The sequence below is a fragment of the Talpa occidentalis genome, unplaced genomic scaffold (assembly GCF_014898055.3).
Source record: "Talpa occidentalis isolate TD23 unplaced genomic scaffold, MPIMG_talOcc4v2.1 talOcc4.9, whole genome shotgun sequence".
NCBI classification, from domain to species: domain Eukaryota; kingdom Metazoa; phylum Chordata; class Mammalia; order Eulipotyphla; family Talpidae; genus Talpa; species Talpa occidentalis.
Genome location: NW_023605305.1, coordinates 6522991 through 6530216, shown reverse-complemented (window position 1 = coordinate 6530216; position 7226 = coordinate 6522991). Strand labels below are relative to the sequence as shown.

The 7226-nt window shown below is 54.3% G+C and overlaps 1 long non-coding RNA gene across 2 annotated transcripts; it reads left to right on the top strand.

The window, feature by feature from the left end:
* The first annotated feature begins 484 nt into the window (after positions 1 to 484).
* On the top strand, positions 485 to 6962 carry LOC119236513 (uncharacterized). 2 transcript variants are annotated; one of them, XR_005123079.2, is made up of 5 exons: positions 485 to 868; positions 2406 to 2504; positions 5232 to 5308; positions 5460 to 5566; positions 6840 to 6962. It is a non-coding gene; the product is annotated as an uncharacterized LOC119236513 (long non-coding RNA). The 2 variants fall into 2 exon arrangements; XR_005123078.2 differs by having other exon boundaries at positions 5232 to 5566.
* The last annotated feature ends 264 nt before the right edge of the window (positions 6963 to 7226 follow it).

Genomic DNA, 7226 nt, shown 5'->3' with positions numbered 1-7226 from the left:
CCTGTTTTTGGAGGACACGTGGCGGCGAGCGAGGGAGCCTGGAGTCCCACTGTCGCCCTGCTACTTTCTCTGACCTCAGCTGGGCTTGGCCTCCTGCCTTCCAGAGTTCACCGGGAGGTGAAGTCTCCTCCAAGTAAGGCCTGTCCCTTCCCCTCCAGGGACGCCTGGGAGGGTCCGGAAGGCCTCCCCCTCGCCCCCCTCCGGCTCTGCAAAGCCTGTGCCGGCTCTGTCTTCTTTCCTCCCACTTCTAGGGACCCAGTGGCAGAGGCGCCCGTGACTGCCCAGTCCTGGCATGGGCTGGGTGGGAGGACCCTGGCGAGACTGCTGTGGCTTCCCTGGAACTGGAGGGGCTGCATTTCCCTCAGGGGCCCCCTGGAGCAGGAATGGGCCCAGCGCTCAAGTCACCCTACCAAGGCCCTACCCAGGAGGCCTTGGCTTCTTCCCAGTGCGAGGTGGGGGGGTGGGGTTTGTGGGGGGAGGCTATCATCGCTTCCCACCGTCCTTTCCAGGAAATTCCAGCCCATAACTCGCGGCCTTGGGAATGTCTGCATGGACTCTGGAGCCAGGCCCCTCTGGGCTGCATCCCTAATCAGTCCACTCTCTGCAGGATCCCCGGCAGATGTACTTCTCTAGGCCTCAGCTTCTCCACCTGCAGAGCGGGCTCACCTGATGGCCAGCACCTGTGGCCTGTGGTGGCTCCCTGCGGCCCAGCGCGAGGGACGGCTTCCCCGGCTGCTCTCCGCCTGGGTGTGGAGAAGCTGGCAGACAAGCAGGTCAGTGGCGGCCTGGCCTGCATAGGACCAGCCTTTCCAGTCCAGAGGCCTTGTGTCCTCCAAGATGGGGGCGAAGTAGAACCAGCCTCCTACAGGTGAGGGCTCCGGCCCAGGGAGGTGGCAAACTCACCCAAGGCTGCACAGCAACAAGACGCCCACTTGTCCCCTCCAAGTGCGCTCTGGGAGCCAGGCCTGGGCCTTGCCAGGGGGCAGCGCTGGCCCTGGAGCCCGCGGCCAGGAACCCCGGTTTCTGCTCGGCTCTTCTGCACACCCAGGACCCCGCCGGGCCCCGCGCCCCGCGCGCCCCGGCTCCCCCGCGCCGGCTGCGCCCCGCCCGGCCCCTGCCCCTTGGCGTTGGCGTTGGGGGCGGCGGGAGGGGGGCGGGGGGAGCCCCGGGAGCCGCTCGTCATTCTTCCCCGGCCCCGGGGAGCCGCGCGGCTTGGCGAGCGGCGGCCGGGCCCGGCTCCTTTGTTGCCCGCTGACAGGCCGGGGCGGCCACCGCACGCTCGGCTGCCAGCTCGCCGCGGCCACCCCATCCATCACCGGGGCGGGGGCTCCCGCCGGCGCGCGCCCGCGGTGTTGTTCCCGGCTGCCTGGAGCTGGGAGATAAACGGGGCATGAACTGGCCCCCTGGCAGGGGGTCAGCCCCCTCTGCCCTCATTAAAGTGCCAATCAAGAAGAGGAATGGGGCCGGGCGGGCCGGCTGCGCGCGGCAGAGAGGGGCGGCCCCCGCCCGCACCCCGCGCCCGGCCCCCCCCCCCCCCCCGCCCGCAGCCCGGGAGCTGCAGAGTCCAGGCCGGGGCGCCGCGCGCGTGGGCCGCCCCGGGTCCCTGGGTGTCTGTTGCCTTGAAACAAGCCACCCCAAAGCTCAGCGCCTCAAAACAACCGCCTTTGAATCTGAGGGTGAATGTGAGGGTTGTCTGGGCGCGGCCCGGGGAAGCTTCAGCTCAGGACACCGGGCTGGAGCGGTTCCAGAAGACTCCTGGCTCCCCGGGCCGGGAGAGGCCACCCCGAGGCAGGGCCTCTCCTTCTCTAAGGAGTCTGGCTGGCGGTGGGCTCCCCCTGTCCACGTGGTGTCTCCCACTGGGTAGCCAGGCTGCTCAGAGCGACATAGGCCCCCAAAGTGCCAGACTGGAAGGTGGTGGCCTTCTTTTCTTTCTTTCTTTCTTTTTTTTAAAGATTTATTTATTTATGCATACAAGCCTGAAGTGTGGGGGCTTGAGAGGATTCACCAGAGACAGAGTGGGGAGCAGAACAGGCAGATCTACAGAAATACACTGCTGAGGGGAGCAGTAGGGGAGGCAGGAGAGGTCTGCTGCGCCATGTGGGTCAGCTCCTGGCCTGCGAGGGATTGAACTCGTGCTGCAGTGGCTGGCGATAGCTTGATAGTGCTGTCTTTAACCCCTGCGCCACCAGGGAGGCCCAAAAAAGAACAATTCTTACATTGCTTGAGCGCTCAGAATATGTAAAGCATTGCTCTAGACAATTATATCCTATTTAATTCTTCCACGCCCCTTATGGAGATGGTACTGGTATGACCATCTTTCACAGAATCCATTAAGTGGGCTAAATTGTAATGAAGACTCCCAAACATTTATCAAGGCATTTATCATTTCTCACTCATTTACATAGGATGAGAATTCCTGGCTAGTGCTTCACAGACCCGGCTCCATCCATCCTGTGGCTCTGGTGCAGTTACTCTGCTTGCTGTGTGGACAGGGACCGCAGTGGGTATGTGCGTATGTGGGAGGGGATGTGCTTGATGGACAGTCTCCATTGACCTTCTGAATTCACTCTTCCTCTCTCCACTCTGCTCTCTGTCCTGGGAGTGTAGCCTCCATGGACTATGTCAATGGACCCCAAGCCCTGTAGCTTCCAGTTAGGTTCAGTCCATGGAAGAGAGTGGCAGGAAATCAGTGGTCCCCTTGGTTCACTCTCTCTGCTGGGATGTGGTTTAGCTGTCACTGGCTTTTTCTACTAAGGCAATGGCCCTCCTCAGGTGGCCCTTTCTTGTAACTCTTAGCTGTCCTTGGGGGTGGTTAACAGGATGCTTCACCATCTCTTGTTGCACCCCTGACCTCACCCACAATTTATAACCCGCCCCTTTGATAACCTCTCTGCAATCACATCCTCAGATTGTGCCATCTATAGCCTTTGTACCCTGACTGATAGAAAGGGCAGAGGTGACGCCAGGAAGCTGTGTAGGTGGCTATTGCAATAAATCCAGAAGAGAGAAGATGGTGGGTAGGTTTTTAAAGTTGAGTCAACAAGATTTTCTGGTGGATTGGATATGGAGTTTGAGCAAAAGAGAAACAATTGGAAATAATTGGAAGAATGAAGTCATGTATTAAAATGGGGAAGACTGCAGGATAGGCACACACGTGAAAATACAATCCTAAAATAAACTGTTAAAAATAAATAAAATAAACTCAATCCAAAGTATGAAAGGAAATGTAAAGACAAAGGTACAAAGTGCAGAAATAACAAATAGAAAACATACAGAAAATAAATGGTAGATCACAAACCAATCACACTGGCAATTACATTAAATGTAAATGGACTAAACACTCCAAGTAAAAAACAGAGTGTTAGGTTATATACGAGAACAATACCTAACAAATGCTGTTCATTATATATATGGATACCAAAAGAGAGAAAGTAAAAAGATAGGGGGAAAGGTATGTCATGGATATGCTGATCAAAAGAAAGTGGAACGGTTATGTTAATATTGACAAAGAAGACTTCAGGGCAGGGAATTTCCAGAGATAAAGAGGGACATTGCATTATGAAAAAGAATCAGTTTTTTGATAAGACATAATAACCCTAAATGTGAGTATCCAATAACATAGCTTCAGTGCATGAATCAAAAAACTGTCAGAAATAAAAGAAATCAATAGCTCCATGATAATAACTGGAGATTTTAACATTCTTCTCTGAGTCATTGAAAGAGAGAGATAAAACAAATCAATATAGGTTTAGAGCATTTGGGAAAGAGAATGTAAGTAGAGGAGGTGGACAGGGAAACCCCACTGTTTGGAGGAATTTTACTTCAGAGAGCGGTGGCTGGATTGGGATAAGGGATCAAGAGTGGATTAAGAGGGGGCATGTTTATATTATGGTGAGTATAGTCCAAGAGGGGTGGGCATGGTGATACAGGACAGAGTAGACACTTGCAGATGTAATGTCCTGAGTAGGCAAGGGAGGAAGGGAGGTGGGCACCAGCAGAATGGGTCTGAGGGACCCATGTGGGTGTGGCAGGGGAGGCAGAGCTAGAGACGTGGGTCTTTTCAAAGACAGTGTTGATCTCAGCCACTAGGCCCTGCCCCATGGCCAGGCCTTGTAGGGATGGACGGAGTGGGGCAGCTGGGGTGGGAACGTTCAGCCTCTTAGACTTGCTATGTTCCTGTCATTCTCCAGATGTTTGTCTCCAACTAATTCACGTTGGTTACAGGAAGCTACGCAAGACACCAGGACAAGAATGCTGCTTTTATAACTGCCTTTATCATATATAATAACTCACATGTATAAACATAGGATATCATGCATAATATATATTATATAAAATGAGGTGTGTAATATATATTCTATATAGTCCCTTTATAAATCTATTTAAATCTATTTTATACGTTAACATTTTTAGTCTTTTAAAATAACACCTAAGGGTGAAAAGTTTCTTTAAAGTAATCAGTTTACAAAAAAAGGAAATGACTCTGACACTTTAACCTAATTTCTCAGAAGAGAAGCACACGTTCAGACCACACAGAGATACTCATTTTCCCCAAATTTGCAAACATTAAAATATTTGCCAACACGTTGTATTGGCAAAGGCCTGGGGAAATGTACCCCCGTCCATCCATTCCTAAATCGACCCCAACTCGGCAGAAGGGGATTTGGTGATATTTATTCAAATTACAAATACTCAAAAGTTCCAGCCATTCTTCCTCAACGATTTTCACCTACATGTCCAGGAAATCAGGTCTGCCCAAGATGAGGCACGGCGGCCTTGTTCATCATAGCTGGATGTCTGGAAACAACCTAAGTCACCGTAGGGCCCGTCTGTCACTGGAAATCAGGACTCTCTCCAAGAAAATTAGAAGCTCTTTATGTGCTGATAGGGAATGATTGCCAAGACTTTATTAAGTGAAAAAAGGCCAGAACGCAGCCTGTTAAAATTTTTATAACAAAAATAAAAAGGAGAGAGGAGTGTCCATAAGTATACATGTGATTACCTGGCGAACTGGGTGGGTATCAGTGTGTGTGTGTGTGTGTGTGTGTGTGTCTCCCTGGAAAAATACACAGGAAACCACGGAGGGGAGCTGGATAGCAGGAGTGGGAGGAAGGAAAAAGATAAAGAAACCATAAATAAAAACAGAGGTCAGGAGACAACGCTCGACCAACAATACTCAGTATAGTCTGCTCTGCTTCCTGCCCTTTCTATAAATACATCTTATCTTCTAGATAAATGTGTTTCGGGAATCCCATCCAGAAACTCGCAGGCGCCCTTCAGCCGACCATCTGACCGTAGCTGAGGCCAGGTAGACGAGAGGTGACTTGCAGGAAATTCGGTCACATCTGCCAAGCACCTTTTTGTGCTTAGGGGGAAGCCGCCCTCACCACGGCAGGGGGTGGCGTGCAACCAGTGATCCCTATTGCGTTTTCAGTCTGTTGACATATTTTAAATAATAGGAATGATTCCAGGAAAACACGGCGAGTCATAGATGTCATCGTCAGCCATTCGTGAGGGCTGTGTTGACGAGCGAACGAGATCAACAGAACAAAGCTGAGGGTCCGAGGTGAGCTGCCCTCCCAAGGCCGCAGCTTTTGTGCACATAGCGGGTGTCTGCTTCTAGGAGAATCTGGCTGAAGTTTGCAACCACTAACCTCTGTGCTGGCGCACACCAGGCCTGACCTGGCCCCTGAGGCTCTGCCTGCTGCTCTCCCTGGCCTCCGCCTGGGCCTTTAAACACCCCGCGCAGCTGGCCAGGGGCCTTGGCTTTGTGTGCAGACTTGCCCAATCTGACGCTGGTGTTTAGAAACAGATGGTGCCTCTTCTGACACTGAGAAGCACCACGGATGTTTCCCAAATGTCACGGCCAGACTTGAGTTAACCCTCCCGAGACTGACGAGGAGCCCTGGGGGGGAGTGACAGGGCCGCGTCACCCCACTCCGGTCACTGTGCACAGGGCTGGCTGGACTGGGGAGAAGGTGGGGTGGGGGTGGCTGCCCACGCGGCCCCCTCTGGCTGTCCGCTGTCCCCTGCAACAGGGAGCCACGGGCCTGGGCCTCTCCTACGGAACGCTCCCTTCTCCTCTCCATTGCGCCTCATCCTCCTGTCACCCAGATGTGGTCCCCACAGAACTCCAGAATGCAACAGGTCATGACCCCCAGCTGAGGGCGACTCTCCCATAGCAGTCTGCGCTTCTCCCGCCCCCCAGGGGACACAGCCCTGACGCCAGGCCGTGAATCTTCACAGTGGTCTTTGTGGCCATGGGTGGGCCCGGGTAGAGGGGCCATCCCTCAGGACTGCCTAAACTCGGCACCCAGCCCAGGGGCGGCGGCGCCCCTCCCTCCAGCCTCCTCCATCTTGAAGGGACCTCCAGCATCCTGGGCTGTCACAGAGACACAGTCTGTCTCTCAGGCTGGAGGGGGGCAGGAGACCTGCTGGCCAAGAAGGACCAAGGCCCTGCCCAGGCCAGGCCAGGCCAGGCCCCTCCAGCAGGTCCGTCACCCCGAGGCCCGGGACTGGGCACCACCTGTGTAGGAGCACCCCTCTGTGTTTCTGGGTGTTGGGCTCCCTGTGTCTGCTCCCCGTGAGTACTGAACTGTGTGGCTTCTGAGCTGAGACCGTCGGTGCAAAACACACCAGATTCAGAGGGTGTTGTGCAAAAGAAACATAAAGTAGCTCATTCGTACTTGCGTGTGCAGATGACACAGGAAATGACAATGTTTTGGAGAGGCTGACGTCAGCATGGGATTACAGCGAAGTTCTCATTTGTTCTTTCCTTTTAGAAAATTGCAACTTGTGGAATTTTGAAATACTGAGTGTGACGTGCATTCTCGTTCCAGGGGCCGGAGCTGGTCTGCTTGGTGATGCTAAGAACCACATTTCTCAGAATCTCTTCTTGACTGGTTCCAGGGAAGAATTGCCAGAAGAGAAGTTCCGGCGCCTCCGCGAGCGCCGGGCACCCCAAGGTGAGCGCGGGCCTGTCCCGGGAGGCCGGGCTCGGGCAGCGTGTGGCGGGCTCTGGCCAGGAGACTCCCGGACCCCGGGCAGCTGCCTCCGTCCTCTGTGCTGGACCCCATCGCCTCTGCCAGCGCCGCTCCAGAGCCCTCGCGTCTGTGAGAGCAGCGACCATGGACGAATCTCTGGCTGCCGGCCCTGAGATGAGAAATGTTCCCTCAGAAGGGACGGTGTCATTTGAGGATGTGGCTGTGAACGTCACGTGGCAGGAG